The sequence below is a fragment of the Ipomoea nil genome, unplaced genomic scaffold, assembly GCF_001879475.1.
Source record: "Ipomoea nil cultivar Tokyo-kokei standard unplaced genomic scaffold, Asagao_1.1 scaffold2801, whole genome shotgun sequence".
In the NCBI taxonomy this organism is placed as follows: domain Eukaryota; kingdom Viridiplantae; phylum Streptophyta; class Magnoliopsida; order Solanales; family Convolvulaceae; genus Ipomoea; species Ipomoea nil.
This window is the reverse complement of record NW_017619229.1, coordinates 1-11,051: the sequence shown is the minus strand read 5'-3', so window position 1 is coordinate 11,051 and position 11,051 is coordinate 1. Positions and strand designations below refer to the sequence as shown.

The 11,051-nt window shown below is 33.5% G+C and overlaps 10 non-coding genes across 10 annotated transcripts; all 10 read right to left on the bottom strand.

Annotated features, from left to right (window-relative positions):
- Positions 1-894: 894 nt before the first annotated feature.
- TRNAA-AGC lies at positions 895-966 on the bottom strand. The gene has a single exon. It is a non-coding gene; the product is annotated as a tRNA-Ala (tRNA).
- A 1,071-nt stretch (positions 967-2,037) lies between these two features.
- Positions 2,038-2,110, bottom strand: TRNAA-AGC. Its single transcript has one exon. It is a non-coding gene; the product is annotated as a tRNA-Ala (tRNA).
- Positions 2,111-2,585: 475 nt separating this feature from the next.
- On the bottom strand, positions 2,586-2,658 carry TRNAA-AGC. The gene has a single exon. It is a non-coding gene; the product is annotated as a tRNA-Ala (tRNA).
- A 515-nt stretch (positions 2,659-3,173) lies between these two features.
- TRNAA-AGC lies at positions 3,174-3,245 on the bottom strand. Its single transcript has one exon. It is a non-coding gene; the product is annotated as a tRNA-Ala (tRNA).
- Positions 3,246-3,761: 516 nt separating this feature from the next.
- TRNAA-AGC lies at positions 3,762-3,834 on the bottom strand. The gene has a single exon. It is a non-coding gene; the product is annotated as a tRNA-Ala (tRNA).
- Positions 3,835-4,366: 532 nt separating this feature from the next.
- On the bottom strand, positions 4,367-4,439 carry TRNAA-AGC. Its single transcript has one exon. It is a non-coding gene; the product is annotated as a tRNA-Ala (tRNA).
- Positions 4,440-4,916: 477 nt separating this feature from the next.
- On the bottom strand, positions 4,917-4,989 carry TRNAA-AGC. Its single transcript has one exon. It is a non-coding gene; the product is annotated as a tRNA-Ala (tRNA).
- Positions 4,990-8,815: 3,826 nt separating this feature from the next.
- Positions 8,816-8,888, bottom strand: TRNAA-AGC. The gene has a single exon. It is a non-coding gene; the product is annotated as a tRNA-Ala (tRNA).
- A 555-nt stretch (positions 8,889-9,443) lies between these two features.
- TRNAA-AGC lies at positions 9,444-9,516 on the bottom strand. Its single transcript has one exon. It is a non-coding gene; the product is annotated as a tRNA-Ala (tRNA).
- Positions 9,517-9,994: 478 nt separating this feature from the next.
- TRNAA-AGC lies at positions 9,995-10,067 on the bottom strand. Its single transcript has one exon. It is a non-coding gene; the product is annotated as a tRNA-Ala (tRNA).
- Between the last annotated feature and the right edge of the window lie 984 nt (positions 10,068-11,051).

The window sequence follows — 11,051 nt, the reverse complement described above, 5'->3', positions numbered from 1 at the left end:
TTTTATATGTTATCTAGATTTATACTATGTGATCAAGAAATGCATTTCTACCCATATTAATCTAAGTTAATAGGATACTGTTGATTGTATTATAATTATAGTAGTAATTCGATGAGTTTAAAATTTTGCTTTAAATTCATAGTCTGAGTGGTAGGATGCAAATCAAATAAAAACTCTAAATATATATACTATTAACATATATAAAAGGGTCATATATCTAGTCCATGAAGACGATGAGGAGGATGAATAAAAAGAAAAAAAAAAGAAAAAAAACCTTCAACTTCTCTAGTGCTTGATTTTAAGAATTAGGGCTGATAGGGGTGGTGCCATTATTTGGGCTGGCTAACGGGTTGAATGTTTTAAGATTTATGGCTATTGACACTTCTCATGGGATTGCGTTTAATTGCACATTTTTAAAGTACATCGGCGCTATGATTTATTGTTATTGCGTTAGTTGTTCTATTCAAAGTGGAGATGCGGGGTATCATTTCCCTACCACTCGCATGCGAAGCGAGCGCTCTACCATCTGAGCTACATCCCCATTTTCATTGTGAATTTTTCGAATTAGACTGGTTGTAAAATGTCGAAGTTTTATATGTTATCTAGATTTATACTATGTGATCAAGAAATGCATTTCTACCCATAATAATTCTAAGTTAATAGGATACTGTTGATTGTATTATAATTATAGTGGTTATTCGATGTGTTTAAAATTTTGCTTTAAATTCATAGTCTGAGTGGTAGGATGCAAATCATATAAAACTTAATATATAGGGTCATATATCTAGGCCAAGAAAGCCTTCAACTTCTATTGTTCGTGGTCTTGATTGTTTTCATTACACATTTGATTAGGTTGGGTGTTGTGTTCAAAGCTTGCACTTACAAGCTTTCAAGTGGAGATGCGGGGTATCGATCCCGTACCTCTCGCATGCTAAGCGAGCGCTCTACCATCTGAGCTACATCCCCATTTTCATTGTGAATTTTTCGAATTAGACTGGTTGTAAAATGACGAAGGTTTTATATGTTATCTAGATTTATACTATGTGATCAAGAAATGCATTTCTACCCATATTAATTCTAAGTTAATAGGATACTGTTGATTGTATTATAATTATAGTAGTTATTCGATGAGTTTAAATTTTGCTTTAAATTCATAGTCTGAGTGGTAGGATGCAAATCATATAAAAACTCTAAATATATATACTATTAACATATATAAAAGGGTCATATATCTAGTCCATGATGACGATGAGGAGGATGAATAAAAAGAAAAAAAAAAAAAAAAACCTTCAACTTCTCTAGTGCTTGATTTTAAGAATTAGGGCTGATAGGGGTGGTGCCATTATTTGGGCTGGCTAACGGGTTGAATGTTTTAAGATTTATGGCTATTGACACTTCTCATGGGATTGCGTTTAATTGCACATTTTTAAAGTACATCGGCGCCTATGATTTATTGTTATTGCGTTAGTTGTTCTATTCAAAGTGGAGATGCGGGGTATCGATTCCCTACCACTCGCATGCGAAGCGAGCGCTCTACCATCTGAGCTACATCCCCATTTTCATTGTGAATTTTTCGAATTAGACTGGTTGTAAAATGACGAAGGTTTTATATGTTATCTAGATTTATACTATGTGATCAAGAAATGCATTTCTACCCATATTAATTCTAAGTTAATAGGATACTGTTGATTGTATTATAATTATAGTAGTTATTCGATGAGTTTAAAATTTTGCTTTAAATTCATAGTCTGAGTGGTAGGATGCAAATCATATAAAAACTCTAATATATATACTATTAACATATATAAAGGGTCATATATCTAGTCCATGAAGACGATGAGGAGGATGAATAAAAAGAAAAACCCTTCAAATTCTCTAGTGCTTGATTTTAAGAATTAGGGCTGATAGGGGTGGTGCCATTATTTGGGCTGGCTAACGACTATTGACACTTCTCATGGGATTGCGTTTAATTGCACATTTTTAAAGTACATCGGCGCTTATGATTTATTGTTATTGCGTTAGTTGTTCTATTCAAAGTGGAGATGCGGGGTATCGATCCCCATACCTCTCGCATGCTAAGCGAGCGCTCTACCATCTGAGCTACATCCCCATTTTCATTGTGAATTTTTCGAATTAGACTGGTTGTAAAATGACGAAGGTTTTATATGTTATCTAGATTTATACTATGTGATCAAGAAATGCATTTCTACACATATTAATTCTAAGTTAATAGGATACTGTTGATTGTATTATAATTATAGTAGTTATTCGATGAGTTTAAAATTTTGCTTTAAATTCATAGTCTGAGTGGTAGGATGCAAATCATATAAAAACTCTAAATATATATACTATTAACATATATAAAAGGGTCATATATCTAGTCCTGAAGACGATGAGGAGGATGAATAAAAAGAAAAAAAACCTTCAACTTCTCTAGTGCTTGATTTTAAGAATTAGGGCTGATAGGGGTGGTGCCATTATTTGGGCTGGCTAGACACTTCTCATGGGATTGCGTTTAATTGCACATTTTTAAAGTTCATCGCGCCTATGATTTATTGTTATTGCGTTAGTTGTTCTATTCAAAGTGGAGATGCGGGGTATCGATCCCCGTACCTCTCGCATGCTAAGCGAGCGCTCTACCATCTGAGCTACATCCCCATTTTCATTGTGAATTTTTCGAATTAGACTGGTTGTAAAATGACGAAGGTTTTATATGTTATCTAGATTTATACTATGTGATCAAGAAATGCATTTCTACCCATATTAATTCTAAGTTAATAGGATACTGTTGATTGTATTATAATTATAGTAGTTATTCGATGAGTTTAAAATTTTGCTTTAAATTCATAGTCTGAGTGGTAGGATGCAAATCATATAAAAACTCTAAATATATACTATTAACATATATAAAAGGGTCATATATCTAGTCCATGAAGACGATGAGGAGGATGAATAAGAAAAAAAAAAAAAAAAAACCTTCAAATTCTCTAGTGCTTGATTTTAAGAATTAGGGCTGATAGGGGTGGTGCCATTATTTGGGCTGGCTAACGGGGTTGAATGTTTTAAGATTTATGGCTATTGACACTTCTCATGGGATTGCGTTTAATTGCACATTTTTAAAGTACATCGGCGCTTATGATTTATTGTTATTGCGTTAGTTGTTCTATTCAAAGTGGAGATGCGGGGTATCGATCCCCTACCTCTCGCATGCTAAGCGAGCGCTCTACCATCTGAGCTACATCCCCATTTTCATTGTGAATTTTTCGAATTTAACTAGTTATAAAATGTCGAAGTTTTATATGTTATCTAGATTTATACTATGTGATCAAGAAAGGCATTTCTAGCCATAATAATTCTAAGTTAATAGGATACTGTTGATTGTATTATAATTATAGTGGTTATTTGATGTGTTTAAAGTTTTGCTTTAAATTCATAGTTTGAGTGGTAGGATGCAAATCATATAAAAACTTATTATATAGGGTCATATATCTAGAAGAAAGCCTTCAACTTCTGGTGTTCGTGGTCTTGATTGTTTTCATTACACATTTGATTAGGTGGTTATTTGATGTGTTTAAAGTTTTGCTTTAAATTCATAGTTTGAGTGGTAGGATTCAAATCATATAAAAACTTAATATATAGGGTCTATATATCTAGCCCAAGAAAGCTTCAACTTCTGGTGTTCGTGGTCTTGATTGTTTTCATTACACATTTGATTAGGTTGGGTGTTGTGTTCTATGCTTGCACTTACAAGGCTTTCGAAGTGGAGATGCGGGGTATCGATCCCTGTACCTCTCGCATGCTAAGCGAGCGCTCTACCATCTGAGCTACATCCCAATTTTCATTGTGAATTTTTCGAATTAGACTGGTTGTAAAATGACGAAGGTTTTATATGTTATCTAGATTTATACTATGTGATCAAGAAATGCATTTCTACACATATTAATTCTAAGTTAATAGGATACTGTTGATTGTATTATAATTATAGTAGTTATTCGATGAGTTTAAAATTTTGCTTAAATTCATAGTCTGAGTGGTAGGATGCAAATCATATAAAAACTCTAAATATATATACTATTAACATATATAAAAGGGTCATATATCTAGTCCATGAAGACGATGAGGAGGATGAATAAAAAGAAAAGAAACCTTCAACTTCTAGTGCTTGATTTTACGAATTAGGGCTGATAGGGTGGTGCCATTATTTGGGCTGGCTAGACACTTCTCATGGGATTGCGTTTAATTGCACATTTTTAAAGTTTTAGGGCTGATAGGATTAAGTTCTCATGGGATTGCGTTTAATTGCACATTTTTAAAGTTCATCGGCGCCTATGATTTATTGTTATTGCGTTAGTTGTTCTATTCAAAGTGGAGATGCGGGGTATCGATCCCCATACCTCTCGCATGCTAAGCGAGCGCTCTACCATCTGAGCTACATCCCCATTTTCATTGTGAATTTTTCGAATTAGACTGGTTGTAAAATGACGAAGGTTTTATATGTTATCTAGATTTATACTATGTGATCAAGAAATGCATTTCTACACATATTAATTCTAAGTTAATAGGATACTGTTGATTGTATTATAATTATAGTAGTTATTCGATGAGTTTAAAATTTTGCTTTAAATTCATAGTCTGAGTGGTAGGATGCAAATCATATAAAAACTCTAAATATATATACTATTAACATATATAAAAGGGTCATATATCTAGTCCGTGAAGACGATGAGGAGGATGAATAAAAAGAAAAAAAACCTTCAACTTCTCTAGTGCTTGATTTTAAGAATTAGGGCTGATAGGGGTGGTGCCATTATTTGGGCTGGCTAGACACTTCTCATGGGATTGCGTTTAATTGCACATTTTTAAAGTTCATCGGCGCCTATGATTTATTGTTATTGCGTTAGTTGTTCTATTCAAAGTGGAGATGCGGGGTATCGATCCCCGTACCTCTCGCATGCTAAGCGAGCGCTCTACCATCTGAGCTACATCCCCATTTTCATTGTGAATTTTTCGAATTAGACTGGTTGTAAAATGACGAAGGTTTTATATGTTATCTAGATTTATACTATGTGATCAAGAAATGCATTTCTTCCCATATTAATTCTAAGTTATAGGATACTGTTGATTGTATTATAATTATAGTAGTAATTCGATGAGTTTAAATTTTGCTTTAAATTCATAGTCTGAGTGGTAGGATGCAAATCATATAAAAACTCTAAATATATATACTATTAACATATATAAAAGGGTCATATATCTAGTCCATGAAGACGATGAGGAGGATGAATAAAAGAAAAAAAAAAAAAAAAAAAACCTTCAAATTCTCTAGTGCTTGATTTTAAGAATTAGGGCTGATAGGGGTGGTGCCATTATTTGGGCTGGCTAACGGGGTTGAATGTTTTAAGATTTATGGCTATTGACACTTCTCATGGGATTGCGTTTAATTGCACATTTTTAAAGTACATCGGCGCTTATGATTTATTGTTATTGCGTTAGTTGTTCTATTCAAAGTGGAGATGCGGGGTATCGATTCCCTTACCTCTCGCATGCGAAGCGAGCGCTCTACCATCTGAGCTACATCCCATTTTCATTGTGAATTTTTCGAATTTGACTAGTTATAAAATGTCGAAGTTTTATATGTTATCTAGATTTATACTATGTGATCAAGAAAGGCATTTCTAGCCATAATAATTCTAAGTTAATAGGATACTGTTGATTGTATTATAATTATAGTGGTTATTTGATGTGTTTAAAGTTTTGCTTTAAATTCATAGTTTGAGTGGTAGGATGCAAATCATATAAAAACTTATTATATAGGGTCATATATCTAGCCCAAGAAAGCCTTCACTTCTGGTGTTCGTGGTCTTGATTGTTTTCATTACACATTTGATTAGGTGGTTATTTGATGTGTTTAAAGTTTTGCTTTAAATTCATAGTTTGAGTGGTAGGATTCAAATCATATAAAATTAATATATAGGGTCTATATATCTTTCAACTTCTGGTGTTCGTGGTCTTGATTGTTTTCATTACACATTTGATTAGGTTGGGTGTTGTGTTCTATGCTTGCACTTACAAGGCTTTCAAGTGGAGATGCGGGGTATCGATCCCGTACCTCTCGCATGCTAAGCGAGCGCTCTACCATCTGAGCTACATCCCAATTTTCATTGTGAATTTTTCGAATTAGACTGGTTGTAAAATGACGAAGGTTTTATATGTTATCTAGATTTATACTATGTGATCAAGAAATGCATTTCTACACATATTAATTCTAAGTTAATAGGATACTGTTGATTGTATTATAATTATAGTAGTTATTCGATGAGTTTAAAATTTTGCTTTAAATTCATAGTCTGAGTGGTAGGATGCAAATCATATAAAAACTCTAAATATATATACTATTAACATATATAAAAGGGTCATATATCTAGTCCATGAAGACGATGAGGAGGATGAATAAAAAGAAAAAAACCTTCAACTTCTCTAGTGCTTGATTTTAAGAAATTAGGGCTGATAGGGGTGGTGCCATTATTTGGGCTGGCTAGACACTTCTCATGGGATTGCGTTTAATTGCACATTTTTAAAGTTCATCGGCGCCTATGATTTATTGTTATTGCGTTAGTTGTTCTATTCAAAGTGGAGATGCGGGGTATCGATCCCCGTACCTCTCGCATGCTAAGCGAGCTCTACCATCTGAGCTACATCCCATTTTCATTGTGAATTTTTCGAATTAGACTGGTTGTAAAATGACGAAGGTTTTATATGTTATCTAGATTTATACTATGTGATCAAGAAATGCATTTCTACCATATTAATTCTAAGTTATAGGATACTGTTGATTGTATTATAATTATAGTAGTTATTCGATGAGTTTAAATTTTTTGCTTTAAATTCATAGTCTGAGTGGTAGGATGCAATCATAAAAACTCTAATATATATACTATTAACATATATAAAAGGGTCATATATCTAGTCCATGAAGACGATGAGGAGGATGAATAAAAAGAAAAACAAAAAAAAAAAAACCTTCAATTTCTAGTGCTTGATTTTAAGAATTAGGGCTGATAGGGGTGGTGCCATTATTTGGGCTGGCTAACGGGGTTGAATGTTTTAAGATTTATGGCTATTGACACTTCTCATGGGATTGCGTTTAATTGCACATTTTTAAAGTACATCGGCGCTTATGATTTATTGTTATTGCGTTAGTTGTTCTATTCAAAGTGGAGATGCGGGGTATCGATTCCCTTACCTCTCGCATGCTAAGCGAGCGCTCTACCATCTGAGCTACATCCCATTTTCATTGTGAATTTTTCGAATTTGACTGTTATAAAATGTCGAAGTTTTATATGTTATCTAGATTTATACTATGTGATCAAGAAATGCATTTCTACCATAATAATTCTAAGTTAATAGGATACTGTTGATTGTATTATAATTATAGTGGTTATTTGATGTGTTTAAAATTTTGCTTTAAATTCATAGTCTGAGTGGTAGGATGCAAATCATATAAAAACTTATTATATAGGGTCATATATCTAAAGAAAGCCTTCAACTATTGGCCCTGCGGGGTGTTCATATTGTTTATTACACATTTGATTAGGTTGGGTGTTGTGTTCTATGCTTGCACTTACAAGGCTTTCAAGTGGAGATGCGGGGTATCGATCCCGTACCTCTCGCATGCTAAGCGAGCGCTCTACCATCTGAGCTACATCCCAATTTTCATTGTGAATTTTTCGAATTAGACTGGTTGTAAAATGACGAAGGTTTTATATGTTATCTAGATTTATACTATGTGATCAAGAAATGCATTTCTACCATATTAATTCTAAGTTAATAGGATACTGTTGATTGTATTATAATTATAGTAGTTATTCGATGAGTTTAAAATTTTGCTTTAAATTCATAGTCTGAGTGGTAGGATGCAAATCATATAAAAACTCTAAATATATATACTATTAACATATATAAAAGGGTCATATATCTAGTCCATGAAGACGATGAGGAGGATGAATAAAAAGAAAAAAAAAGAAAAAAACCTTCAAATTCTCTAGTGCTTGATTTTAAGAATTAGGGCTGATAGGGGTGGTGCCATTATTTGGGCTGGCTAACGGGTTGAATGTTTTAAGATTTATGGCTATTGACACTTCTCATGGGATTGCGTTTAATTGCACATTTTTAAAGTACATCGGCGCTTATGATTTATTGTTATTGCGTTAGTTGTTCTATTCAAAGTGGAGATGCGGGGTATCGATTCCCTTACCTCTCGCATGCGAAGCGAGCGCTCTACCATCTGAGCTACATCCCATTTTCATTGTGAATTTTTCGAATTTGACTAGTTATAAAATGTCGAAGTTTTATATGTTATCTAGATTTATACTATGTGATCAAGAAGGCATTTCTAGCCATAATAATTCTAAGTTAATAGGATACTGTTGATTGTATTATAATTATAGTGGTTATTTGATGTGTTTAAAGTTTTGCTTTAAATTCATAGTTTGAGTGGTAGGATGCAAATCATATAAAAACTTATTATATAGGGTCATATATCTAGCCCAAGAAAGCCTTCAACTTCTGGTGTTCGTGTCTTGATTGTTTTCATTACACATTTGATTAGGTGGTTATTTGATGTGTTTAAAGTTTTGCTTTAAATTCATAGTTTGAGTGGTAGGATTCAAATCATATAAAAACTTAATATATAGGGTCTATATATCTAGCCCAAGAAAGCCTTCAACTTCTGGTGTTCGTGGTCTTGATTGTTTTCATTACACATTTGATTAGGTTGGGTGTTGTGTTCTATGCTTGCACTTACAAGGCTTTCAAGTGGAGATGCGGGGTATCGATCCCTGTACCTCTCGCATGCTAAGCGAGCGCTCTACCATCTGAGCTACATCCCAATTTCATTGTGAATTTTTCGAATTAGACTGGTTGTAAAATGACGAAGGTTTTATATGTTATCTAGATTTATACTATGTGATCAAGAAATGCATTTCTACACATATTAATTCTAAGTTAATAGGATACTGTTGATTGTATTATAATTATAGTAGTTATTCGATGAGTTTAAAATTTTGCTTTAAATTCATAGTCTGAGTGGTAGGATGCAAATCATATAAAAACTCTAAATATATATACTATTAACATATATAAAAGGGTCATATATCTAGTCCATGAAGACGATGAGGAGGATGAATAAAAAGAAAAGAAACCTTCAACTTCTAGTGCTTGATTTTAATTAGGGCTGATCCTGATAGATTATTTGGGCTGGCTAGACACTTCTCATGGATTGCGTTTAATTGCACATTTTTAAAGTTACGAATTAGGGCTGATAGGGGTGGTGCCATTATTTGGGCTGGCTAGACACTTCTCATGGGATTGCGTTTAATTGCACATTTTTAAAGTTCATCGGCGCCTATGATTTATTGTTATTGCGTTAGTTGTTCTATTCAAAGTGGAGATGCGGGGTATCGATCCCCATACCTCTCGCATGCTAAGCGAGCGCTCTACCATCTGAGCTACATCCCCATTTTCATTGTGAATTTTTCGAATTAGACTGGTTGTAAAATGATGAAGGTTTTATATGTTATCTAGATTTATACTATGTGATCAAGAAATGCATTTCTACACATATTAATTCTAAGTTAATAGGATACTGTTGATTGTATTATAATTATAGTAGTTATTCGATGAGTTTAAAATTTTGCTTTAAATTCATAGTCTGAGTGGTAGGATGCAAATCATATAAAAACTCTAAATATATATACTATTAACATATATAAAAGGGTCATATATCTAGTCCGTGAAGACGATGAGGAGGATGAATAAAAAGAAAAAAAACCTTCAACTTCTCTAGTGCTTGATTTTAAGAATTAGGGCTGATAGGGGTGGTGCCATTATTTGGGCTGGCTAGACACTTCTCATGGGATTGCGTTTAATTGCACATTTTTTAAAGTTCATCGGCGCCTATGATTTATTGTTATTGCGTTAGTTGTTCTATTCAAAGTGGAGATGCGGGGTATCGATCCCCGTACCTCTCGCATGCTAAGCGAGCGCTCTACCATCTGAGCTACATCCCCATTTTCATTGTGAATTTTCGAATTAGACTGGTTGTAAAATGACGAAGGTTTTATATGTTATCTAGATTTATACTATGTGATCAAGAATGCATTTCTTCCCATATTAATTCTAAGTTGATAGGATACTGTTGATTGTATTATAATTACAGTAGTAATTCGATGAGTTTAATATTTTGCTTTAAATTCATAGTCTGAGTGGTAGAATGCAAATCAAATAAAAACTCTAAGTATATATACTATTAACATATATAAAAGGGTCATATATCTAGTCCATGATGACGATGAGGAGGATGAATAAAAAGAAAAAAAAAGAAAAAAACCTTCAACTTCTCTAGTGCTTGATTTTAAGAATTAGGGCTGATAGGGGTGGTGCCATTATTTGGGCTGGCTAACGGGTTGAATGTTTTAAGATTTATGGCTATTGACACTTCTCATGGGATTGCGTTTAATTGCACATTTTTAAAGTACATCGGCGCCTATGATTTATTGTTATTGCATTAGTTGTCTATTCAAAGTGGAGATGCGGGGTATCAATTCCCGTACCACTCGCATGCGAAGCGAGCGCTCTACCATCTGAGCTACATCCCATTTTCATTGTGAATTTTTCGAATTAGACTGGTTGTAAAATGACGAAGTTTTATATGTTATCTAGATTTATACTATGTGATCAAGAAATGCATTTCTACCCATAATAATTCTAAGTTAATAGGATACAGTTGATTGTATTATAATTATAGTGGTTATTCGATGTGTTTAAAATTTTGCTTTAAATTCATAGTCTGAGTGGTAGGAGGCAAATCATATAAAAACTTAATATATAGGGTCATATATCTAGCCAAGAAAGCCTTCAACTTCTATTGTTCGTGTCTTGATTGTTTTCATTACACATTTGATTAGGTTGGGTGTTGACATTTGATTAGTTGTGTTGTGTTCTAAGCTTGCACTTACAAGACTTTCAAAGTGGAGATGCGGGGTATCGATCCC